The sequence below is a fragment of the Megascapheus bottae genome, chromosome 23 (genome assembly GCF_031878675.1).
Source record: "Megascapheus bottae isolate mThoBot1 chromosome 23, mThoBot2.hap1, whole genome shotgun sequence".
Classification (NCBI taxonomy): domain Eukaryota; kingdom Metazoa; phylum Chordata; class Mammalia; order Rodentia; family Geomyidae; genus Megascapheus; species Megascapheus bottae.
Genome location: NC_143531.1, coordinates 21,544,337 through 21,559,140, shown reverse-complemented (window position 1 = coordinate 21,559,140; position 14,804 = coordinate 21,544,337). Strand labels below are relative to the sequence as shown.

The 14,804-nt window shown below is 44.1% G+C and overlaps 1 protein-coding gene across 1 annotated transcript in view; it reads right to left on the bottom strand.

The window, feature by feature from the left end:
• Fbxw7 (F-box and WD repeat domain containing 7) overlaps positions 1-233 on the bottom strand; it is a 101,965-nt gene extending 101,732 nt beyond the window's left edge. The window contains exon 1 of the mRNA XM_090356858.1: positions 106-233. The gene's annotated coding sequence lies outside the window, so the exon portion shown is untranslated. The remainder of the gene's footprint in view (positions 1-105) is intronic.
• Positions 234-14,804: the final 14,571 nt, after the last annotated feature.

Below are 14,804 nucleotides of genomic sequence, written 5' to 3'. Positions count from 1 at the left end.
CTCCGGCAACCCACTCCAACCCCCTGCAAAAACTCACAACCAGCTGCGGCAGCTCCCACTTTCCATCCCGCCATTACCCCCCCCCCCCGCCCCGAGGCTACTCACGCTGTACAGATGTGCCGCAGCGCCAAGAAAGTAGCTTGAGTCCTTTTCCTCCTTGGGACCGCGGGGACAGCTGGAGAAGGCTGGGAGCGGAACTGTGCAAGAAGCGGTGCTGCAGTCGTTCAGCCAGCCAGCCAGCCAGCCAAGCCACCCGGGTCTCTTCCGCGCGGCTGGCAGAGGTGGTGGCGGTCTCTCTCACCTCTTTTCCTCTTCCTGGGTCTCAGATGGGGCTCCCGCCCGTCCAGGGCCACTCGTCCTGGGACAGTCACTTTTGGGACGCTCTGGATTTTGTGGTTATAAAGTTTCCTCTGGGCGGAGGCTGCAGCCGGCCCCCCGGGTCCCCCCCGGCCCCGCCGCCCGGAGGGCTGGGGCGGGGGAGGGGGCTCTAGGAACTCCCGGAGTCCTGCCGAGGAGCCGGGGGGCCGGCGGCTGGCTGGGGGAGAAGACCCCCCGAGGGGGTGCAGGGGAGGGGAAGGTGGGGGGAGGACGGCGGCGCCGCTCCGGCTCTGGCTGCCGCCGCTTCACATTAGGGTCCCCGCCCTCCAGGGCGGGGGGTGGCTGCCGGGCTGGGGGCTCCGACTCATACACTTCGGAGCGCGATGCTACGGCCCCGGACGGGTGGCTGAGGTGGCGGCGAGCGTGGGGACCCTGCCGGCTCCGCTCGGCGCCGCCCCCGCTCCCGGCTCCCGCATGTGTCGCAGCGGCTGGGACCCCCCTCCCTACACCTCGAGGGTCCTCCGCCCCGAGCCCCGGGACGAGGCGGCGGTTCCAGCCCCGCCTCAGCGTCCTCTCACCGCGGAGTAGCTACTAGTCCCGGCCCGAGCGCGGAAGCCGCCTCCCTGCCCCCCTACCGCCGGCTCCGGCTCCGGCTCCTGCTCCGGCGTGTGCAGCCGCCGCTGCCGGCCGGGAAGGTGAGGGGGGGAAGAGGAGGGCGGCCGCGGCTCCCGCTGGCCCGGGTTGGGGCAGAGGTCTCGGCGGCGGCCAGTGCACGCTGGCCGGGTCCCTCAGGTGCCCTCTCGAGCTCACTATCTCGGTGGCGGCGGCGGCGGCGGCGGCGGCGGCGGCGGTGGCGGTGGCGGCGGTGGCGCCCAGAGCTCTGCTCGCTGTCTGCCTCGCTCGGTGCGGAGCTCTCGCCTCACTCCAGAGAGAGGGGCGGGAGGAGAGCGGCGCAGGCTGATGACGCAAGTCGCCTAGCAACCACTCTCGGCCCCCTCCCTTCTCTTTCCGCTCCGAGGCTTTCACCGGCTGGCCTTTTTTTTTTCCCCCTCCTTTCCAGCCACCCCGCCCTGGGCGACTCCGGCGCTTCCTGATGACGTGAGAAGGGAAGAGGAAGTCGAAGATCGGCGAGCGAGTGGGTGCGTCGCGGGCCGCGGGACTCGCGGCGGCGGCCGCGGCAGCCTCCGCCACCGCCGCCGCCGCCGCCGCCGCCGCCGCCGCCGCCTCCTCCACCTCCTCCTCCTCCTCCTCCTCCTCCTCCACGGCCGCGTCAGAACTGAAAAGAGGAAGGGGAGGAGCGCGGCGGAGCCGGAGCCGCCGCCCGACCTCGCCCCTGACCCCAGGGCGGCGGGGAGAGCTGGCTGGGCGTCGGTTCCCTCCGGGGCAGGTGGGGGCTGCGCCACCTACGAGCCGGAGGCCCAGGCCGCGCGGCCGGACGCCGCCGCGCACCACCACCCCCGAGGTGAGGCAATTCGGCCACGGCCAGGACCGATGGAGAAGAGGTCGCGCAGCCCGGGCGGGTGCACCTGCTCCGGGGAGCGAGCGCCCCACCCTTCCCGCGGCGGAAAACTCGGGGTCGGCCGAGCAGAGGTGGATTCGGCGAATGGAGGGGTGCGTGCGTGCGTGAGTGAGTGAGCGCCGCTCTCGAGTGGCACCGGTGGAGCTCGGAAGTGAGGTGCGACCGTGTGGTGAGGATGAGAGGAGAGGCGGCCCCTCCCTCCCCCGGCCCGGCCGCGGGAGGAAACGGGTGCGGCCGGAGCCCGGAGTCACCACCTCGCCGTTCCGTGGAAGGAGGAGGCGGGGGGCGGGGAGGCCTGAAGAGGGAGGGAATTTCGACTGTTTTTTCCCCAGGAGAGAACTTGACGGTGCCTCCCGTTTCAGAATCACTCCTGTCTGCGGTTCGGAGCTTTGCAGAGCCGGATCTTAGTCGTCCGTCCCTGTCCCTAGCAATCGTCCAGAAATTTTGACTTGTGCCTCAGACCTGACTTAGCCATTTGTGAAATAAATATTACTACAGTTTGCAAGTTTACTAGCGGTTGTTGTTGTCCCGGAAAGTAAATTCCAAGTTAAAAAAAAAAAAAAGCTCACGGAAGATAGTGTAGTTCCTTAAGACTGCATTAAAGGGACTCCAACCCTCAAAACTGTGTGCTGAACATGCCAGCCGAGTAGTGTGAGCAGGAGAGTAAATAAAGCAGCAGCAATGAAAAATAAGATTCCACAGTTCTGACGCAGGGCTTGGCAGCCACTGTAATGGATATCACAAGTCTCCAACTGAGGTAGGGGACTAGGAACAAGTGTGTAATAGAGTCGGGAAGCCCATTGTTTCTGCACTCCCACCACCATGTATGTGCAAGCGGCCAGCCAGGGAAATTTCTAATGAGTAAGTTACCATTCGTTTCTTTTAAAATGCAGGAAAGAATGGATGGGAGGGTTGACGAGAAGGATGCTGTAAAAGCCACGAGAGACCCAGAAGTTGCACCACACCCTATTGCCCTCCACCTAAAGTTCCAAGAGCCAGGCTGAACATTCTGCCTTAATTGCCCTAGAATTGACTGTCTATGTGACTGTCACCCTAAATTATATTTACAGGGAATAGATCAACAGTCAATGGCAGCAGAATCTTTTTTTTTTCTGCTTTTGATAGTCTTCCGATTTTGTTCCTGTTTTGTTAAAGGAATGACACAAATTTAGACTTTTGTGAAGTGAAGCACCACATAGTTTAACTTTGTGAGTTTTGAATGGAAAGAATGGAGACAGCAGAGCCGTGTCACCCAGTGAAGAACACCTCCAAAAAGTACACCCTACAAAGTTTTTCAAAGGCCTGTAAGTGTAGTTTGAAGAAAAAATTTTAAGGACTGGAATTCTCACAACTGTCTTCAACTTAGAACCTTCCATAGTTCCACCGTAGAACCTTAACACTGAGAGACAGAATGGCACTAGGGAGAGCCCTGGGCCACCTACTTACAGAGTACTGACTGCACTAAGCTTACCTGGCAGGATCCACCCACCTCACCCCCCAGCCTCCTAAAGCAGGAAAACAGCTAGGACAGCCACCAGAGACGAGGAAGTCCATAGATTTCTGACTTGTTCTACACCTTGTTGGTTCTTAATCTTATAAATCCCAAGGACAAATCATCTTGTTAATTCAGAATTCAAAAGAAACTAAACTTTCATCTAATAGATGGTTCCCTAGTTTATCAATTTATAAAGATCTGCATACTATATTAAAAATACTATAGTATATATAACAAAAGAGTATTTGTATAGGGTTTAGCATGCCTACACTTGAAAGTGAGCTCTTATGAGAAACTAGTGATTATCCCACACCAGTGGTTTCTACTGTCAAAGATTGCATAATTAGGCAATTTTTTCCTTTCCAGAAATAGTTAAAGTATCAAATTTTAATACTTTTATTGTCAAATATTTTAATGTATAACGTAGCTATATATTATTATGCAGAAACTAATGAGGTCAAAAACTAGAATACTACTCACTCCCCAAAAACCTTTGAATGCCAGTGGCTTTTTCATCTGTCCTGGAAGTAGCCATTCCACTAACATTGATGATGACCGTTTCCCTTGTTTTTCTTTATTTTATCACAAATGTTCATCCCTAAGCAATATATTGTTTGGTTTTGTCCTATCTCTTGAATTTTTGTAAATGTAACGGTGTAATATATAATCTATTATATTTGCTTCATTTGCTTAACATTGTTTTAATCCATAGGTTATTTAGGTTGTTCGTATAGCTATAATTCATATACTTGAACTGTTATCTATTACAGTGTTCCTTTGCAGCAATATGTGACTGTTCAGGAATTCTGTTCTTGGGGCCTGATTGTTCCGTTTGAAGTTGTAATAAATGTGTGATCATTCCTCAGATATGTATCTATCCCCATCTACATCAGTTTCTATATGGTCTATACTTGGGAGTATGTATGATAAACATGAATAAATAATGCCATACTGTCTTCTAATGTAACACCCTCACAACACTAGTGCTGTATGAGCCCCCCTACTCCACTCCACACAACACTCAGTATTGTCCATCTTTTTAATTTTTGCCGGCCTATTGGATATGCAGTAGCACCTCACTTTGGTGTTAAATTACATTTTCTCAGTTACTGACATTAAGGATCTTTTCATATGTTAGCTAGCCATTTGTGAAGTATATTGTTACTTTTGAATACCTGATCTCTGAATAGGATACTACATTTTCAGTATCCTCTTGTAATCCACATTTGAACAATGACATTCCAATAATGCTTTCAAATAAAATATGTTTGAACATGGCTTTCCAAAATAAAAATAAGTATAATTTATCAAAGGATCTTTATTGTGACTTTTGTTTTTGTAGGTCATGGGACTTGAACTCTGGGCCTGGGCGTTGTCCCTGAGCTCTTCAGCTCCAGGCTACCACCCTAGGCCTTGAGCCATAGCACCACTTCCTTCAATTTTCTGGTGATTAATTGGAGATAAGAGTCTCTGGAGCTTTGTAGTATCTGTAGTACTTGGGCTGGCTTTGAACCATGATCCTCAAATCGCAGCCTTTTGAGTAGCTAGGATTACAGGGGTAAACCACGAAACCCAGCTGTGCCTGACTTCTTAACAGTAAGGTTTTACATAAAGTAACTTTTTTTTTTTAAAGTTCTTTCACTTCCAAAACACTGATCTTTCCACTACTAACCACACTGGAATCCCTCATGATAGTTTTTGGTTTTGTTGTATTTTCATTTCACCCAGATATCTAAAGATAGTTTGTATTCTCTAGAAACTGTATAGCTAAAGCTTCTGATGTCTGTTTATTTGTATTTTATTCATAGGCAATATGTAAAAACATTTTCCCACCACAGTTATTTCATTTCTCAAGTTCATTGGTTTTTATAAAAGTCACAATGGTTCTTCTAAAGTTTGCTGTTAAAATACATGTTGTTTAATTTCCCATATTATTATAAAACCAACCACAGATTACTACACTGCCTGACCCCTTTTCCCCAGCATACCCATTTGATTATTTTGATGATTTTCTTTTTTTTCCTTTTTTTTTCTTTTTTTTTTTTTCTTTTTTTGCCAGTCCTGGGCTTGAGCTCAGGGCATGAGCACTGTCCTTGGACTTTCTCAAGGCTAGAGCTCTACCATTTGAGCCTCAGCACCACATCCAGCTTTTTTCTATGTATGTGGTACCGAGGAATCAAACCCAGGTCCTCATGCATGCTAGACAAGCTCTCTACCACTAGATTAAACTCCTGGCCCTATTTTGATGATTTTCTTATCCCTCAGTTTTTTGTTTAAAGAGTGATGCTTTAAAACTGGAGGAAGCTGAAACCCAGAGAAGTTAAGGGTCTTACACAGTCAGAAAAATAAATAAATAGGAAGTCTGGCTCCACCCCCACATCTTCAAATACTGTACATTTGCCATTCTTTCACGTTGGGTCAGTCAGAGAAGTCAGCTAAACTAATTCCCAAGGTCTATAGAGCTTTGTGTTTCTTAAGTACTGCTTCTTCCACCTCTGCCCAACATTCCTCCTGTAGATGGCTTTGAGCTTTCTTGCCGCCCAAACTCTGACCTCTCCTTGAATTTTTCCAAACTTTCTGGAAATCCTTTCCAGAATGTCTTTGTACATCACATTTTCTATTGTCTCTTACTCTTTACCCACCTTTGGGGTCAGACTGCTTTTCTCTACCAGAATTCATTCCTGACTTTCCTTTGCCAGTGTTATTTTGTTATTTAACAATGTTATTTTGACATTTAAGCCTTAGGAAAAAATGCAAGATACCCACTTTTTTCCCCCCAGACTGGCATCACAGTCTTCCTCCGATCTCTGCCTTCATGTAGCTGGGATTACAGCCTCCAGAAAGCTCTTCCATTTTTAACAACTACATGAAATTGCTGTGGACCTGGTTGCCAAATCCAACAGCCTTTTCTGCAGCAACTGACACTGTTCTTTACAGATAAAGATAATGAGGCTTTGAGTGTGTTCCTAGCTACCAGGGAGGCTAAGACCTGAATGTCTCAATTCCAAGTCAGCTGGGGCAGGAAAGTCCATGAAACTCTTCAGTTAACTACCAGAAAGCTGGAAATGGAGCTATGGCTCAAATGATCGAGTGCTAATATTCATGGACAATGCCCAGTCCATGAATTTAAGCCCAGGACCATCATGCATACACACAAATAGAGCCTAGTGGCAGACTGACTATGAAGGATAAAATAAATTTTAAAGTAAATTTTCTCCCATTTAAGCTCTTCTGAACATATTAATTTTAAAATTATTTTATTCTGTTTGCCAATCTTAATCTGATCCTTAAACTGTTAGGCTTTAAATACTCTCATCCAATTGTAGCTTATGAGATTTGCAGTGTCAAAATGAACAATATTCTTTTTCTAGCCACATAGAAGCACTGTATTTCCCAGTCTTCTTTGCTGGGCCCTCGCAATTAGGCTGGCCAGGGGAATGCGGATAGAAGTACTGTCTTACTAATGAGCTTAGTATAAACATCTTTCCATGAAATAATCTGTAATCTTGAATTTAAGAAACAAAAATTGTTAAGATAATGGATCATATAGGATGCAAGGAATACAGATTGCCTCCTTGCTTGGGTGCTATAACTTGACCTCAGACAGGGATATGAGTAGTATTGAACTAAATTGCTAAGATTGCCACCACATTTGTATTTAGAAACATAATAAATACCCTCAGTTGATGAGTGGATCAAGAAGATGTGGTATTTATACACAATGGAATTCTATGCTGCTGTCAGAAAGAACAGCATTGCCCCATTTGTAAGGAAATGGAAAGACTTAGACAAAATCATATTAGGTGAAGTAAGCCAGACTCAAAGGAACATAGGCTCAATGGTTTCCCTCATTTGTCATAATCAGTAGAAACCTTGGGCTCTCATAGCAGAGATTCACAATAGAACAAAACCTAGATACATAAGACCATATAGTATGATGCTAAATGAAAGGACCTCCAGGATATAGAATCAAAAGCCATATAATGAGTGATTGTTGTCCTTAATGTACTATGTTATCTCTCATCTCTTTTGCTGTCCCTTGGTTATCTCATATTGTTACAGTATTTCACCTTGTTATCTGATATATTGTATATATGCTTGATTGGTTATTTGAAATTGGATAGGGAAGAAGGGAAAACAACATGGGGGCGGGAATGGGGACCATGACATGAGAAAGGGTATCAATGCATATGAAGTAATGCACCTTCTATCTGGTGAATATAATTAACCCTTCTATTAATTATAATAAAAAATATATGAAAAAATAAAATTTAAAAAAGAAACAAAGAGAATATCAAGAAATTCTATAGGTAGATTAGATTTTGTGACCAGAATTTAGTTATGCTTTTTTATAGAAACATGATTTCTCAGTTCCAATACAAACTACCGACTTGTAGAGAAAAAAGAAAAACAAAACCTGAGAGACTGTTTTGTCGGAGTGCCGCGTGTCAGCACATCTGAACCTACCCCAGAAGGTGTGTTTTCAAGGCTGCCTTGTCAATAAGTAGGCTTCCTCTTCAAAGACAAGCACATTCAGCTCCTTCAAAATTTCTCTCCAGAGCTGAAATCTCTTTTACTAAACAAAAGTCAATCTATCCCCCTTTATGAGATGTCCATGTGAGAAGAACAGAGACAACCATCAGCACTGTGCACCCTGCCCTCAGATTATTCACCTAGGTTACTATTAGTCTTTTATTACATTAACACATACTTCTCTACATAGCAAATTTAGGTTTAAAGACAATAAGTAGAGCTATTGTAGCATGAAAACCAACTTACAGCACGGGAAGCAATTTCAAAATCAATGTCAAACTCTTGATCAATTATAGTCAAGGAATCTCTCACTGATTATGTCTCTGCTTGCAACTCTTTCTAATCATACTGTATTTGCTACTCTAACCGCGAGTGGGCTTCACATCTCTCTTTTGACGGTCTCCATGAACATTCCTTTTACTTTATTGAGCAAGCTGTTAAACAATAAATTTCTATCTGTCCCCCTACCAAAAAAAAAAACCCAATTGCTAATAGAGCATAGAGGTGTAAATAACAGAAAAATGCAAATAACAAACAGAAAAATCACTGCTTGCCTCAATAAAAATTCAGCTGATAGAGATCTCACAGTTAGTGAAGTAGCTCAGAGATACCATCAAACACCCAGGCTAGTCTCTTCCTTTGCCCTCCCTCCATTCCCAGGATTTCCACTTTTATCATCAGTCCTGTTGCCTCAGGAGTCATAGCCACCCTAATTCCCAGTATTTCCAGAACACTTCTATGTAGGTCTCATTGACAGAATGATGTCTTTGAGTCTTACCAAAGGGTTATAAGCACTTTATCTGGATGTTGTAGCCTAAAGTGAGGTGGCATTCTATTTATGAGGATACATTTAGAGATCTTTGCCTTAAAAGGACCATCTCTCCTGGAGATGAAATGCTGTTACCTAAAATCCTAAACCCCAGGAATAGCTACCATTGGTTCTTGTTTGACAGAACAATTTTCTGGTTTTATGCACATAAATATCAGTGATACATACACTCCTCTTTTTTTCCCTATAGTTTAAAATTAGCCATTTAATTTCAAGAGCATTTTCAATAAATTATGGATTCCTCAACAGGTCAGCTTTAGTTTTACATCATCATTGCAAAACATTTGTAATTGTTTTAAACTCTTTTTATAGACAGATATGCAAATTACTAAATATTTCTTCTTTTAAAACAAAAGCAGGGCCAGGAGTTTAGCCTAGTGGTAGAGTGCTTGCCTAGCATGCATGGAGACCCAGTACTACATTCATAGAAAAAGGCTGAAAATGGTGCTGTGGCTCAAGTGGTAGAGCTCTAGCCTTGAGAAAGCCCAAAGGCAGTGCCCAGGCCCTGAGTTCAAGGCCCAGGACTGGCAAAAAAAAAAGCAAGCATTTTTATTTCAAAATAATATGAAACTTATTACAAAGTTCCAAGTCAAATACACACAGCTTGGTCTTGAATCATTTGAATTTAAGCTGTCAATTTTGTGCCCTATCACCCCCACATATTTGGAGATATATACCGTACATTTTTGTAGTCATAATACACATACCATAATCAAGACATTAATGTTGATAATGCTGATATCAACATTAATTACCTATCCTGAGACCTCATCAAACATATATACCAAAACTAATGGGCCTACTTTAGAATGTATAGCATTTATTGCAACTTTCTGTATGCAATGCTTGTGTCATCTTTGTCGGAACTTTGATACCTTTGAAGGTGACAACTGGTTATTTTGTAGGATATCCATCAGCTTCAGTCTGTTCTGTTAAGAATATCATCACCAAAGTAATACCATATTGTTATTGTATCATATCAGGCACCAATTTCAATCCATACTATTACTGATGACATCCGCTTTAATCACTTGATTAAAGTGGCATCTGCCAAGTTCTTCCACAACAAATTTGTTTCTGGTGTTTAGAACTGAGAACTATTTTGTGAGGAGATACTTTAAACCTGCATATGAATATCCAATCTGATTTATCAGTAAGGGCTAGATTTCCTATTTTATGGGTTATTTATCTTAGTATTACTATTTACTTGTTTCAATTCTTAAACTGGTCCATATTTTATTAGGGGAGGCCCCTTTAAATTGGCTTCTGTTATCATTTTGTCCCATTATTCTCTGAAGATTTGCTTTCTATTTTAGCACCACAAAATGTTCCAGGGTCATCCTGTACTTTCCTTATCCCAGTGTTGGAATCAAGTCATTTCTCCAAGGAATAGTGTCGCCAAATAAAACACAAGATAATACATTAACTTTAATTTCACAAGTATAATGAGTAAATGTTTAGTGGGGGTTCTGTCCATGCAATAGTATCTTACTTGATTGTATTTGTTAATCTCACCCTTAACCAAAGGCACCATCATCACTGACAATGGGTGGTATTTGGAAATCAGGATCTGGGCCAGTCTATGGATTGCAGTTTGGATTCTTAGCTCTCATGCTCTGCGTGAAACACACCTAGGAACACACACACACACATACACAAACACACACACACACACACACATCAATGCTAACATTAATGGCACATTAATAGATACATTTCAATACACGAGCTCACACTAACAACCTCTAATTCCAATCCAAAACTACAAGGCTTATTCTAGTTTTTTTTCTCTTTTCTCATTTATGACTTCATTATCTCCTAGAGTGAGAAAGTTATCTCACATTATTCCTATGATTTTTTATGTAATCAGTTCCTTTATATAAAACCACACCTGCATCTCCACCATTGCCCTCCTCACTCAACTTGAGACCTGACCAGGCCATTGCACAGTGTGGATGCCTCTCCCCCTTGCTCAAAGTTCTAGATCCTCTGGCCTCCCTGCCCTAACTCCCTGTTCAGGTTCAGACGCCACACACCAGGATGCAGAAGCCCTCTTGATCCTGCTCAGAATCTATCCTCTCCCTCAATTTCAGGGTATGTTCAACTGTAGCATCCCCCTTCCTCACCCCACTCTAAGAGCAAAAACACTAGGCAGGGAGTCTAGATCAGGAGGATCATCTTCAAAGTCAGTGCAGGCAGAAAGTTAGTGAGCCCCCCACACCTGCCAGCCATCTCAATAAACAAGTAAGATATGATAGTGCACCCCTGTTAGTCCAGCTAAGTGGATTGCAGTTTGGATTCTTAGCTCTCATGCTCTATGTGAAACATACCTAGGAACACACACACACACACACACACACACACACACACACACACACACACACACAATATGTGAGGGCTGCGATGCAGATGCAACTCAGTGCTCTAGTATTTTTGTAGTATACCCAAAGCCCTGGGTTCTATCACTAACACAACCTCCCCTCCCCCACAAAAAAATGTATTACTCCTACTGCTAATAGTTCAAGGTAAGCTTTTCAGTATAAAAGAAGTGCTGGCAGGTACAACTGGGAAAATAGTCATCTAGGCAGATTTTTTTCATTGCATTGAACTGATAGAAAACATTATCTATTTATTGACCAATAATAACTATTCAAGGGAATATAGGCCTCTGGTTAGAAACCTCTCTTTGTTTCAATATGGTGTCCTTATGTACTGGATTAGGGCTCCACCATAACTGCCTCATTTCAAGACCTTATTTCTGAATACACTTGGATTCTGAGCTACTAGAGTTAGGACTTCAAAATAAGAGGTTTGAGAGGAACATTATTCAGCTCATAAGATCTACCTATTATACTCACTGGTTTCCTAAGATTGGTCTCCTATGCCCCAACCTGCACTAGAAACTAGGAATTCAAACTGAGATCAGGATGAAATAATTCCCTACTAAAAACTAACTCAAAATAGATATTTAAAACTAAAATAGGTGTTTTTTAAATGAAAGCCTAGCCCATCCACATACTATGATTGCAAGACATAATTAAATTGAATAGAGGCAAATGAAGAAGATAGAAAAATTCTCAAAGTGAAAAAAATCAGAAATATGGGCAAAACTGCAGATATTTCATAAGCACTTAATAATATGGTAGGTACTGTTTAGAAGATTCACACAAACTATCTCAGCTACTCCCTACTATTGCCTTAGTGGACAGATGGGATGAAAACCATTTTAACTAGTGAGAAAACTCAGATACTAACATTCTAAGACTGTACACCTAATATCAATGTCACCAAAGAATTATGGTGATGTTCTATTACTTTAAATTATTTTTGCTATATATTAGGCACATTTTAAAAGCCAGTTCATATGCATAGAGAACGGTAATAAAGGGAATACCTGTCTACTCACCAGCTGGCTTGAGAAAGGGAATATTACCAATACCTTAAAAGTTTTGTGCCCATCCACCTGGCACACACATGCGTACATGTGCAAACACACACAAACATACTTTGATTTTTTTCTTGTTTTAAAAATCTAAATGTGAGCAGGGTGCACTAGCTCACACCTGTAATCCTACCTACTCAGGAGGCTGAGATCTGAAGATCATGGCTCAAAGCCAGCCTGGGCAGGAAAGTCTATCAGACTCTTATATCCAATTAACCACCAGCAAAATCTGTGCTGTGGCTCAAGTGGTAGAGTGCTAACCTTGATCTGAAGAGATCAGTGACAGTGCCCCCGGCCCAGAGTTCAAGCCCCAGGATCACCAAAAAAAAACCCTAAATGCTTTCTGTGTTCCTCTGAGACTCCATCCTAAACCCCTTCGAAAATAGGCTACTGGCATCTATTAGGGTTGAAACATGTAGCCATAATTGCATCCCTATTGTTTGTGGTGGCCAGTGAAACAATCCTGGACTCCAGCATCCTATAGTCCATGGACTCTGGTGCATCTCTCACCACCAATGTTGATCTAAGGCCAAGTAGTTCTGAGCTTCTCAGAAAGCCTCAACACATACTTTATTCCTTTACTAAAGGCCCTACAAGGAGTCAGTTTTAACTGGTGGGTTCTCTGGTATTATATAGCAAATTTATTCTTCTAAATTTTTTTTTGTTGGTCATGGGACTTGAACTCTGGGCCTGGGTGCTGTCCCTGAGCTCTTCAGCTCAAGGCGCCCACACTACCCCTTGAGCCACAGAGCCACTTCTGGTTTTCTCTGGTTAATTAGAGATAAGAGTCTCACAGATTTTAGTGCCCAGGCTGGCTTCGAACTGCAATCCTCAGATCTCAGCTGCTGAGTAGCTAGGATTACAGGCATCAGCCACCACACCTGGCTTTCTAAATTCTTTACCGTGTTTGATCCCTTCCTCATCTAAGGAGTTCCAGCACCTCCAGCTCCCTGATACTTTCAGGTTTCTCAAAGACCTTCAATTGTTAGGCACAGTTCCAAAAATTCTATCAGGAAAGTATTATTTAGTAATACATCTATACTAATACTCTCTTCCCTATGAAACCACTATGATCCAGCACCTTTAAGATCCATTTGTAAGCATCTCCCAGTTTCTGTTTGTGCATATTTGCCAGTGCTGTAGTGCTTTTGGTGAATAATCCCCTTTCTTCATGTAACAATATTTTCCTGCTTGGCTCTTGGTAAAACTTCTAATTATTGGTCTAGAAGCAAAAGAAGGAGGCAGGGAATCTCAGACAAGCATCATCTTGCAAGGCATCTGCCCTGGGTGAGGCTTCTGCCCAATCTCCAGGAAAATAGGAGCCTGGTTTCCAATGCCAAAGAGAAAGACCCAGAATATTCTGATTCAGAACATTAAGAGGAGCTAGAGATGGGAGGTCCTTAAGTCTATTCACTCAAATATCCCTATCCAAGGTGTTAGGGCTACCTAGCTCTCTGTCTTCAGCATATGAATTCTGATGGGCTGTGAATTCAGCTTTCTTTTTAGTTAAATTGGGTCTTATTTTTTTTCAGCTGACTACACTTGCTATCTAGAGATGAGACTCCTTTAAATGGTGTCATGGAAAATTTCTGACTTTCAACCCTTGTTTTAAGGGCATGGTTTCCTGAGCATATTATATTCTTCCATCATGCCTTTTCTACCTGTTCACAGTCAGCTCCACAGGTCTCTGAGGTCTCTTGCTACCCACATGCTGCAGTAGGCTGCTCCATCCACTGGTACATTTTGTTCCAAGTGAGCACTGTCCCCTGGTCATCCCAGCTAAGACTATTAGTTATATTGATGCCACCAAATGTCAGCTACAAACTGCCCTTGCTTATCAACAGTTACTGAATCTTTGCTGACTAGCCAGGGATCCATTTCTAGATTCTCATTCTAAGGGGCTCCTTTCTCTTGAACCACTTCCTTGGACCTATTCTTGTCTAGAATCCTTTAAAACTAAGAATTTGGGTACAGTTTGGTAGATTTTCCTACTGTGGTATCAAGAAGAACCAGTGAAGGTTGCGGAGTGCTGAGACATCAGTGGCAAGGACCCAGTACAGACCACTGCAATGACCCGGTGACCTCTGAAAACAACTAGGGATCAATGCCACAGGGAAGGCCTAGGAGATTCTACGGGACATGCATGCATGCATGTACCCATGCACACACACACACACACACACAGAAGCTGGGCTGTTTGTCCCTGGCTCAGGGTTGATCTTCCAGCCTGGTCCTGTTCCATGAAGAGTCAAAGAGAAGCCATCAGACCACAGAGTGCTTCCTGTAATGGTGGCCAAGCTGGTGTGTACAGAACCCTTCCAAAGTACCCAGAGTATGTGTTCAGGACACTGAATGCTGGCCATCTGCTGTCACACTTCAGGACCACATGTCTGAAATAGCACAAACCTTGTCATTTCCCACTCTTCCTCAACCATTTCCTTTTTCTTCATGGTAACACTTCTACCTGGATTCTGTCCTAATTATATTTATTTACTTAAAGTTCCTCACACCTGTAATCCTAGCTACTCAGGAGGCTGAGATCTGAGGATCACAGTTCAAAGCCAGCCAGGCACTAAAATAATACATGAGAGGCCGGGAATTTGGCCTAGTGGTAGAAGTGCTTGCTTAGCATGCACAAGACCAGGGTTCCATTCCTGGGTACCACATA